This window comes from Phaseolus vulgaris, chromosome 1, assembly GCF_051622355.1.
Source record: "Phaseolus vulgaris cultivar YP4 chromosome 1, ASM5162235v1, whole genome shotgun sequence".
Taxonomy (NCBI): Eukaryota; Viridiplantae; Streptophyta; class Magnoliopsida; order Fabales; family Fabaceae; genus Phaseolus; species Phaseolus vulgaris.
In genome coordinates, this window is record NC_143498.1 from 39,847,509 (window position 1) to 39,860,065 (window position 12,557).

Here is a 12,557-nt window from a genome sequence, read left to right on the forward strand (position 1 = left end):
TTTTTTAGATCATTCAGCAGAGAGATTATGGGTTTTCACAGCAAAGCATGCTTTGCTATCTTTTATTCTCTGTTTTAGTGTGTTGTCTTAAAACCGGGCACATAGGTGATAGCTTCGAATCACGTTTGCTGGTGGTGTCTGAGCGTTACTGGAACACTTGTTGGACTTTGAAGGTAGACAACACACTAACAATTTTCTCTTTGTTGGTGGTTTGAACTTGGTTGTGGGGTTTGATGGTGGTTGGAACTTAGTTGTGGGGTGTGTTGGTGGCTGGAGCTTGGTTGTGGGGATGTAAGGGATGGTGAAAGACATCTTTATAGCTTTATGGTTATGTTTCTTATAGATAATCTCAGTAGGAGATCTTTGTATATGGGTTAGGAACACCCCTTAAGTGTTCCCTTTATTTATTTAATTAATTCATTGCCGAAAAAAAGGGAAGCATTAAGAGTTTTCTTTATTTTCTTCTTTGTAATATTTTTGTTTTGCCTCTGCATGGAATGTTAGACTCATTTAGATTGATTCTCTTGTAATTTCACAATGAATTCAAAAATTAAAATTTTGATCTTTAATATTTTACAATACTAAATATTTGGTCTTTTATGAGTTTAATTGCTATTTTGGGGATTATTTTTGCTTTAATTAAACTCTTGTTTAATTCTCTGAAAAATCTCTTAGATGCATGGTTCAAGAGGTAAAATTTAAAAACCTTATGAGTATAGATGTATGAAAATGAGTAAGGTACTAAATAAATTAGTTGACGTATGTTTCATTATTGAGACTCGTTTGTCTTTAGCTGATGCATGTTTGGTCAATTCAATTTTGTTTAGATGATTGGATGAATGATGTATTTATCAACTGATGAATAATTTATTTTTGAAAAAGCTTGGAGTCAACTTTTTTTACTGTTTTTTTATCCTTGTTATGTTTTGAGCTAAACAAACTCACTCACATTTACTTTCTTACTATTGTTAACTTTTCTTAGTTGCAAATAGATTATTTTGAACACTGATTTATTTATTTCACTATTGGATTCGTTGAAAGATGATTTAGAATTATGTGACCACAATTATATTGTCATCTCTTTAGTGTTATACTGTTTATGTTGAATATCATTTTAATTTAGAAAAAAAAAACAACTATCAATATATAAATTTTGGTGATATTTCCAGTTGATGTAATATTTTCAACACATAAATCATGTTAAAGACTAAACATCTTTAACATAGGAATAGAAAGGTTTAATGACCGTTGACAAGATAATCTCAATAAATTTAATAAATTCTAATATCATCTTATAAAATCAACATCACAAAACTAACTTTATATCCACTTATATGATATAATTTTAGATCATATCTCTATTCAATAAGATCTCCAATCAATAAATCTATAAATTCTTGAATACTAATTAATAATACTGAATTTAAAGAAAAAGTTTTCATTGAATGTTAATAAAACAAAAATCTATCAAAAACTTGTTTATTTTATTAATTGTTCATTTAAAATTATACGTGCTTAGATTAAAATTAATTTATATTATTTGAATTTAAACAATTCCAACCATTAATGTTTATTGATTAATTTATTAAAAAAAATTCAAACACTTTCCATAGTCCAAAATATTTTCCGCGATTGTTATAAAACATTGTTGCCGATACTACATATTAATTGCTTTTTGAATCACTAACTCTGTAAATACTAAAATACATTACAAATAATTTTACTGGCAAATTAGAATTTAAATAATAATATTTTGTGTTTCTTGAATTCAATTGTAGTACAACATTTCTTAATGTCATGATGAATTTCCTTAGTACCGTTAGACTTGTCATGAAACATCAAAAAATACTATTTTATTCACGTTACATAGCAAAATAATGAAATATCTACAATTTTACACAAGCAAAAATATTCAGAAGGTAAAAAAAATATTACTGAAGTCATGAAAATAAAATTCAAAACATACACTAATTATTACATAAGGTAATGAATTAAATAAAGTGAATATTTTTCTTGTAAATTATAAATTAAAAAATTATTTGTATTTAAAGTAATTTTAAATTTATAAATTAGTTTATAAATTGATATTTAGTTGATTGGTTTCTAATTAATATCTAAAACTTCGATAGTTAATTAGATATTAATTTATAAATTTCATTAATAATAAAATTATGTTAGATATCAATAAATTTTTTGTCTATAAAATAATATATCATTTAGTTAATAAATATATTGATTAATTATTTTTTATTCTTAAAATTATTTTCTATTTGATGGTATTGTATTACCGTCGATCAATTTGAATTATAATAATATTTAGTTATTTATTAGTTTGAATCTTCTAATCATTCCATTCAAATTCCTTGATTATTTGTCCTTATTTATTGGTAGGTATTGCTTCCATAAATTTATCTTATAATAAACTAACACGACATAACTTATTTAAGTAGAGTTATTGCTATATATCCTCATGTTTCTTAATACAAGCTATTCTAAAGTAATTGATTAAAATCAATAACATATTTTTTATTGTGCATTGCTCAATGATCATAATAAATTGTACGTGAAAGTAGGCACATTTGATGGCAATGTGTGAATGATATAGCCTTCAAATAGAACGAGGTTATAGGGTGTGAGAATATATATATTATTCTTGTAAATCTTGAAAATCACAAGATCCACCACATAATATATAGAGACACACACCAACATGCACATGCAATAGGTGTTCATCACTATTACACCACACCTTAAGAGTAATAGTCACAACTATAGCACAATGAATCTCAACTTCTTCTCTGTGCTCCTCTTCCTGTTCATTCTCTATCCCTCTTCCTTCACTGCATCAGTTTCTTATTCTAAAGATGGTATGAATCAGGTGTATGTTTTGCATTGAATCACCACTACCTTCATTATAATAGTTTTCTCTTGTGATTTTGAAGATCTTGATCTGAAAATTGTTTCTTCTGTTATTATTGCATGACAAAGATATCTATACTAATTTGTTAGGAATCCAAATATTAATAATAGAAATGAGAAAGTTAGTAAATATGTTGAGAAAAAAATCCAGAAACAAGTAGGTTTTGGATAGACTAAATGAAATGTATTATGAAGTGGAATGATGAACAGGACCTTGGGTTGTCTCTTTTGTGAACAGGAGATGAAGAATTTTCCTACAAAGAAGGAAGTAGCAATGGGCCAGAGAATTGGTGGCGTCTGAACCCAGAATGGAGAGCATGTGGGGAAGGAAAAGAACAATCTCCCATTGATCTGTCAGAGAAAGTGGTGCAGGAGTTTTCTGAATTGGGTAAACTTCAAAAAGATTACAAACCAGCTCCTGCTGTTCTAAAGAATACGGGTCATGCCATCATGGTGAGCCAAACCACCACCACTTCAGTATTATTAGGATCACCATTTACAAATTAAAAACAGATTCAAATTGATTTTGATGTAAGTGATTTGCATTTTTTTTATCCAGCACAATATATGAACTCATCGACTAGGGCATAGTTTTTCTTTGTCACATCTAAAAGTGCTTACCAAGGAGGGATCAATATAGTTCCGGAGAGCTGAGACATGTTTGCATATTTAACTTGACATTTGCAGGTGCAACAGAACGAGAATGCAGGTGTTTATTTATAGATGAAAATAACATAATTACAAAATAATATAAATTATGGTTTAAGTATGTTAGATTCAATACTACCCTGAAGCGGGACATATAAATCATATATATTAATATGTATTAAGTTTGTTACAAATATAATTAATTCTATATTTATTTATTTTCATTCTTAATATGCTATTAGAATTATTTAGATTCTATTATAACAAATTTATTGGATTTATGGTATTATCAACTATCATGCCGTTGTTATCAGACAATTTGTAAATATATAATTTCACGTATAAGTTGGGGTCTCGAAGTGAGGAAATGGGTTGGAAATTTCACATTAATTAAAGATAAAGACATTTAATAATATATAAGTGAGTGCAAATCTCATTTTATAAACCGGTCTTATAAGGTTGAGTTAAGTTTAAAGTCAAATTGTTAATAGTGTTTAATGTTTTGACAGGTGCAATGGAACGAGAATGGAGGGCAGTTTAACATAAATGGAACTTACTACAAACTGATTCAATGTCATTGGCACACACCTTCAGAGCACACTTTGAATGGAAGAAAGTGAGTTTGCCATTTTTCATTTAGCTTATTTAGGTTCTTAATATAGTGGTAATGAAGCTCTTTAAGCTTGAATTGACATGATTTTTGTGTTTGTTTTGTAGGTTTGAGTTGGAATTGCATGCAGTCCATCAAAACTCTAAAGGAGGGACTGCTGTCATTGCCATACAGTATAAAATTGGCCGTTCAAATCGATTGCTTTCAAAGGTTCTCTATATTAATTTCTCAAACATTTATATGACAATTTATAATAAACTTTAGTTTTGCAGCAGCCTACAGATGAAAAATGAAAATAAAATAAACACTCCACTAATTCTATTCATTGTACTTGACTAAGTAATGTGTGTTATTAACATAATCAAAGTTTCAAAAAAGGTATACAATTGCTGTGTCAAGATATTCATGATTCCACAATTGCAATTGTAACATATCAGTTCTATTTTTCCACAGTTTTCTGTAATTTAGAACTTTTTTTGTGTTGTAGAAAAAATCAAAAGAGAATCTAATCTGGTGCTGGAAATGTTGTGCTGTGAATGAGTGACTTTGAATTTATTTTTTTAAAAGTGTTATTTGTTGCAGCTGTTGAACCAGATAAAATCACTTGGCGACAGTGATATAGATTTAGGAGTAATAAACCCAGGAATCATCGAGTTTGGAAGCAGAAAGTACTACAGATATGTTGGTTCTCTTACAACTCCACCATGCACTGAAGGTGTTATTTGGACAATAGTGAAGAAGGTTAATTATATATGTATACTTTCACAGAAAATGTTATTTTGAGAATTGCACATTAAAATAAACCACTTTATAACTGTGATTTGGTTAATGTACAATTTAAAAATTCTCAACTTAAAAGGAAAAAATTATTAAACACCTTTCTAATATGAGATTGCATGTATTTTACAGGTGAGGACAGTATCAAGGGAGCAGTTGAGTGTCTTGAAAGAAGCTCTTCATCGTGTAAGCAAATTAAAACTTAAAAAAAATCATGAAATAAAAACTAATTTTGAAAGACGAGACCATTTTAGAGACTAAAAAAATTTTGGTTTCTAAATTAGTTTATGTTATTGTTAAATGATTTCTAAATTGGTATCTAATTAGCAATCAAGATTTTTGCTACCAATTATTTAGATTCTAAATTTAATAGCAAAAACCTTGATTGCTAATTAGACATCAATTTAAAAATTATTTAACAATAATATAAACTAATTTAGATACTAAAACTTTTTTAATCTCTAAAATGGTCTCTAATTTAGTTACTATACCAATTAATTATTTTTTATCTCTAAAAGTTGATTTCTATTTTATGATTTTCTTGTAGTGTATAATACTTACTAGATTTCTCAAACTTTACCATTAAATTTAATTCAAATACATTCACATTTATATATAGGTAGATTGCTATATACTTAAAAATTGTTAACTTTTATATAATGACTTTAAAAGTTATGCATATAAATTGATTTTTAATTGCTTGAGATATGTGTTTAGGCTATATTACATTTTACAAAAGGCATGAATTTATGTTTTAGATATGTTGATCAAAATCTAAAATGACAGTAAGTGAGTATAGAAAATTAGAAGGGTTGATGTAGATTGCACACTGTTTGACATTGACAGGAATATGAGGAAAATGCAAGGCCAACGCAGGAACTTAATGGAAGAGAAGTTTGGTTATATAACCCTATGAAAAAACGTACTTAAATATGTGTAGATGTGAAGTTGAAGTGCTTCTGCTGTTGAAAATAAGTAGAGAACGATTAGGGATATGACCTTTATTAGGGTTTTTAGTTTGTGTTTTGGTGTCCTAGATTTGCTACTAAGTTTCTTTTATTTCCTTGTTTTGGCTAGTATAGGAGAAAATGAAGGTTTGTAATTTTGAGTGTGAGGAATTGGGAATAAAAATAGTATCTTTTGCTTAATTTATCATTTTTTTTCTTTTATCTATTCTATTTATTTAAATAAATAATTGTTTTTTATTTTCATTCATCTACAATTTATAATATTAATAAATAGAATTTTTTTAATTACTTTTTTGTGTATACTATACTTTAATATAAGTGTTATTTCAAACTCAATTAACTATCCACAATAAATAAAAACTTACTTAATAAAAAACTACCTACAATAAAATTATAAAAAATATATTTTTTCAATTTTTTTTTAAAATTTAATAATATTTTTATTTTAACAATTATTATAATAATAAAATTTTCATAAGAAAGATAAAAAGTGGACACACGAACACCTCTGCTAGTTTAAATAGTCTTTTTCATTTTAAATAAATAATATGTCAAAAAGCATCATATCAATTTTATGTCAAATTATTATTAGTCTCTCTTTTAGTTTTTTCAATTGAGTTTATTTATTATTTAAAAACAAATTAGTATCTTAATTTTTATAACTAAGTTAATACTATTTATGTTTGTTAAAAAAAATTAAAAAAAGGTTTTTTTAATAAAATAATTATTTACTATAATTTTGAATATGTTTCGGGTGAACTTATTTTAAAAAGTGTAAGTAAAAATAAAAAAAGTTTTCTATTTTTTAAAGTAACCGAGTTACTTCTTCTAAAGGAGTAGATACAGTAGAAAATAATATTTTAATTAAAAAAAATAATCATAAAAATACATATACCAATTTCCGTTTATATATAAATCATTTAAAAGTAAAGCATTTTTAAACCATTACTATTTCAACCAACACAAACGGAAGCATTTGTCCGGTTAAGACTAAAAACATTATATATGCAAAATATGAAATTACCTAAGAAATTTTCCAGTTGAAATGAAAAATCAAAAAATTAATACTCCCTGCTCCTCCATATTTTTCCTCATACTTTATTTTAATTTCGATAATAACTTTTTTAAGTATGGTAGAAAATGTGATATTTTCTTTTTTATTTTCAATAGGTGATTAAAGTAAAATTTTGTAGTGTTTTTAATGGTCATAGTTGTGATTTCGTTCTTTTATTGTACAATTTGGAAGTCATAAAACCAAAAAAACTTAGCAAAATGTAAAAATGGAATACAAAACTCAACAAAAAATTAGTTTCACACTGTAGAAGAAACTTTTGGTTCCGGAGATTCACAATTTGCTTCAGGTTACAATAACAATCCATTTTGTGAAACCATTGCAAGTGCTACAATAATTATTTTCTTCCTAGAATTTCTGCGATATTGCCTAAAGAAAAACTTCTAACCATAAGAGACTCAAACCCTCTGATAGGTGTGAATTTATCTTATAAAGTAAATTAAAATATGTTAAATTGTGGAACTGTTTTCTTAAACACTATGGTTGGAGAATAATGGAAGTATCGTGACTGGAAGAATGGAATGAGAATACAGGGTGCAACTGGGATTATTTAAAAATGTGAGATTTTACTTAATTTAGGATTATTTAAATTTTTTGAAAAAATTAAAACCAATTTTTCACAATTAATATGAAGGTGGAGAAGAAACGTACGAAGGTAGAGGAAATATTTCTCATCAAAATTAATATGTATTTGATAGGTTATGGCTATTGTTGCCTACTTACTGAGAGAGATGTTAAACTCTAAATATTCTACTCTAGGTTTAAGAAACTTTTCTCATGTCTTACGTTTCTCATCACCTAAATAGGAGATGATGTGGGCTTATACAAGTCATTGGGCCCTAAAGCTCTATAACCAAAATTAGACATGACAATGCTAATAATCTATTACATAACACAGTCTTTCATCCATGAGGGCTTCTTTTTCTATCTGCTGTCTTGGAGGCCCAATACTCTAACATTTCCATCCGCTTGTGGAGACGCTTTGTCCTCAAAGTGGAAGGGATATCATATTGGGTTGGGCTTGGACTTTGTGGGTTGATGGTACTGATATTAGGTTTACAGGGGAGGGTAAAAGGAGTGTTCTGAAGTGTTGAGTGGGAGAGGGGCTCGAGGTTAATGTCCACGTGGCTAGGTAATGGTGGGTGTTGAACAAGATGCTTTGATGTCTCCAAATCCAAGTGGAAAGCTTGAAGACCTTGTTGTTGGGTGTGTGTGTTGTCTAGTTGTTTGAAACTTGTTAATTCCCTCCTTAAGATGATTCAAGTTCATTTGAATCTTTAACCTTTTGAAAAGATGGGTTTTCTAAAAAGCTGTTTAAATTTCAACAGGTTGAAATTTCGAAACAATAGGTTGTTTTACCTTAGTAGATTTTGAAAAGCTTGATTTTGTTGTCAAGTCAATTCAACCGATTGTTTCGACAAATCAATTGATTGTTTTTCCTGAAAACCTTAACATAATTATGTTAAGTGGTTTTAATATGTTTTAAATGATCCTAACTACCTTGACTCCTTTATTTTTTACCACTTGGTTGGTTTATATAAAGGTGGTTTTACGCTCCTAATCTTTGTGTAAGAAAAAAAGTTTATTGAAACAGTTTTTCCAAGATTTGAAAGAGCTTTGGATCATTCTTAAGTGTGTGGAATAGGATTGGGTTGTATTATGAACTTTAAGCTTTGTAATACCCAGGTGTATTTTATTCTCTTCTTCATTGATTACTGTATTTTTGTATTTGTGTTGTCAAGGAGTGTTGCGTGTTCTTGAGGTGTTCAAGATCAACACTCTCGGTGTGGTTTGCCAAAGCTAATGTGTTTCTTGAGGGGTTTAAGGTCACTACTTTGGTGCGTCGTGTTTGTAATCTAGTTTTGATTGCATAGTGGATTACCCAATGGTTTCTGGGGACTGGATGTAGCTCTTGGTGTAAGAGTGAACCAGTATATATCTTGAAAAGCTTGACTTTGTTGTTAAGTCAATTCAACCGATTGTTTCGACAAATCAATCGATTTTTTTTCCTGAAAACCTTAACATAATTATGTTAAGTGATTTTAATATATTTTAAATGATCCTAACAACCTTGGCTCCTTTATTAAACGTTTTTGACCACTTGGTTGGTCTATATAAAGGTGGTTTTACACTCCTAATCTTTGTGTAAGAAAAAAAGTTTATCAAAACAATTTTTCCAAGATTCGAAAGAGCTTTGGATCATTCTTAAGTGTGTGGAATAGGATTGGGTTGTATTATGAACTTTAAGCTTTGTAATACCCAGGTGTATTCTATTCTCTTCTTCCTTGATTACTGTATTTCTGTATTTATGTTGTCAAGGAGTGTTGTGTGTTCTGGAGGTGTTCAAGATCAACACTTTTGGTGTGGTTTGCCAAAGGTAGTGTGTTTCTTGAGGGGTTTAAGGTCATTACTTTGGTGTGTCGTGTTTGTAATCTGGTTTTGATTGCATAGTGGATTACCCAGTGGTTTCTAGGGACTGGATATAGCTCTTGGTGTAAGAATGAACCCAATATAAATCTTGAAAAGCTTGACTTTGTTGTTAAGTCAATTCAACCGATTGTTTCGACAAATCAATCGATTGTTTTTCCTGAAAACCTTAACAGAATTCTGTTAAGTGGTTTTAATATGTTTTAAATGATCCTAACTACCTTGGCTCCTTTACTAAATGTTTTTGACCACTTGGTTGGTCCATATAAAGGTGGTTTTACGCTCCTAATCTTTGTGTAAGAAAAAAAGTTTATCAAAACAGTTTTTCCAAGATTTGAAAGAGCTTTGGATCATTCTTAAGTGTGTGGAATAGGATTGGGTTGTATTATGAACTTTAAGCTTTGTAATACCCATGTGTATTCTATTCTTTTCTTCCTTGATTACTGTATTTGTGTTGCCAAGGAGTGTTGTGTGTTCTTGAGGTGTTCAAGATCAACACTCTTGGTGTGGTTTGCCAAAGGTATTGTGTTTCTTGAGGGGTTTAAGGTCACTACTTTGGTGTGTCGTGTTTGTAATCTGGTTTTGATTGCATAGTGGATTACCCAGTAGTTTCTGAGGACTAGATGTAGCTCTTGGTGTAAGAGTGAACCAATATAAATCTGTTTATGTGATTCTCTCTTTCCCTGATCTTACATATATATGTTTTAAGTTGTTTTTATTAACTGCTGATAAAAACAACCAGTTGATTTTCTGGAAATCAACTAAAACAACTTTATGCTTTGCTTTCCTTAGTTTCTTTCTCTGTGATTCTTCATTGACTTTCATTATACCTTCAAAGTTTTCGAAAATCTTTTATAAACAATCCTCCACCCCCCCCCCCCCCCCCCCCCCCCCCGTCTTGTTTAGGGCCATATATTCTAAGAGTGGGTTGGTGGGGTTGACATTATTATTAGGTGAGAGAAGGAGGGAGCGTGCTGGAATGGTGAGTGGGAGAGGGGCTCAAGGTGCTTTTCCATTTCCACATGCAACTTTTGACGTGGCAGATGGTCATTGGGTAAGAGGGGTGGTGCGGCTAGGAAATTAGGTGAGAGAGGGGGTGTGGTAACGTTAATTTTCGTGGGCAAGGTAGGTGTGGCTATTGAATTAGGTGAGAGGGGTTGTGAGGTAACATTGATTGTTGTGGGCAGGGTTGGTGTGGCTATTGAAGTAGGTGAGAGGGAGTTTGAGTTAGAATTATTTTCAGTAGGCAGAGAGATGCGACTTGAGTTTGAAAAGTGTAAGGGTGGGTGCCCTTTGTAGCTTTGAAGTAACGAAGCATAGAAGACGGGGTGGATCTTTGAAGTCGTTGGCAGTCGGAGTTCATACGCCACCGTGCCAATACGGCGAAGGATTTCAAACGGGTCGGAGTAGTGCAGCGCAAGCTTATGTGAAACGCGGCGTTCCACGGATTGTTGTCGATACGGTTGGAAGCAGAGCCACACCTATTCGCCAACGTTGAAGGACACGTCCGAGCGGTGTTGGTAAGCGTTGTCCCGCATGCGTTGGCATGTGCACTGGAGATACTTCTTCAATTCGTGTAAGATGACGGTGTGTTGGTGGAGAAGCTCGGTCACGGTGGTTCCGGAGTCTGGGGTATGGAGCAAATCCAAAGTGGATGGTAGTGGACGACCGTAAAGCGCTGTGAAGGGTGATGTGCCTATGGCTGAATGATGGGATGTGTTGTACCACAATTCCGCAAGGTGAAGAAAGCGATACCACGAGGTCGGGTGGTCACTAGTAAAACAACAAAGGTATGCTTCTAAGCCTATGTTTATCACTTCTGTTTGCCCATCTGTCTGGGGTGGTATGATGAATTGAACTCGAGGGTCATGCCTTGTGCTTGAAACAAGGTTTTCCAGAAGTTGCTAATGAAAATGGGGTCACGGTCAGACACGATGGATTTGGGAATCCCATGAAGGCGGCATATTTTGCTTGAGAATCATCGTGCAATACTCTGAGTTGTGTAGTGGGTTGGAAGCGCGAGAAAGTGGGCGTATTTTGTAAGTCAGTCACAGATGACCCAAATGACGGTGTGCCCCGCGGATGAAGGTAGGTGTGTAATAAAATCCATGGATAAGTCTTCCACACTTGATCTGGTATTGGCAGAGGTTGTATTAACCCTTGAGTTTTCTTTGGCAGGTACTTGTTGCGTTGACATGGAGAGCACTGTTGTATGAAGCTTTTGACGTCCCTCATCCATTCCGGCCAGTAGAATGAGGCGGCTACTCATGCCAATGTGGGTTTTAAACCCGAGTGACCTGCGGTGGGAGATTCGTGGCATTCTCGGAGTACCTGTTGGCGAAAATTGTCGGTCTCTGGAAGAAAAATTTTGTTGCGAAAAAATAACAGTCCTTTGCGTTTGTGGAATAGGGATGGTGAATGTTGGTTGTGAGTGTACTGTTGTATTATTTGGAGGCCTTCACTGGTGGCGAAGTAATGTTGGAGGGTTTGGAAGATGGTCGACATGGGAGAAGAGATGGACACAAATAGTGATTTGGGTGTCGATTCTTGGCGGGACAGGGCATCAGCTACGACATTTGTTTTTCCAAGTTTGTACACTATCTTAAAATCATATCCTTGTAACTTGGCAGTCCACTTTTGTTGTTCTGGGGTTTGGATTGTTTGGGATAACAGGGTGTTGAGGCTTTTCTGATCTGTGAAAATGGTGAAATGTGTGCTAAGTAAATACTGACGCCACTTTTTAATTGCTTGTGTAATGGCATGCATTTCTCGGACGTAAACTGATGCAGATTGGAGGTGGGGACACATTTTTTTTGCTGAAGAAAGTTATGGGATGGTTGGCTTGGCTGAGGACAACCCCTACGACTACAACAGAGGCATTTGTTTCCACGGTGAAGAGTTGTTGGAAGTCTGGAAGGCATAGTGTAGGAATTTTTGCCATGTGTGCTTGTAATATTTGAAAGGCCTCTTGTGCTGCTGATGTCCATGTAAATTGTTTGTGTTGTAATGAATCGATGAGCGGAGAGGCGAGAGTGGCGTAGTGGTGAACAAATTTTCTATAAAAACCAGTGAGGCCGAGGAAAGCTTGTAAATCCATGAGTGAACGTGGTTGTGGCCAACTTGTGATTGCTTGAAT

At 32.2% G+C, this 12,557-nt stretch overlaps 1 pseudogene across 1 annotated transcript; it reads left to right on the forward strand.

The window, feature by feature from the left end:
• The first annotated feature begins 2,779 nt into the window (after positions 1–2,779).
• LOC150029621 (alpha carbonic anhydrase 7 pseudogene) lies at positions 2,780–4,187 on the forward strand (annotated as a pseudogene). The gene is made up of 3 exons (XR_016516368.1): positions 2,780–2,867; positions 3,158–3,372; positions 4,077–4,187. The product of XR_016516368.1 is annotated as an alpha carbonic anhydrase 7 pseudogene (transcript).
• Positions 4,188–12,557: the final 8,370 nt, after the last annotated feature.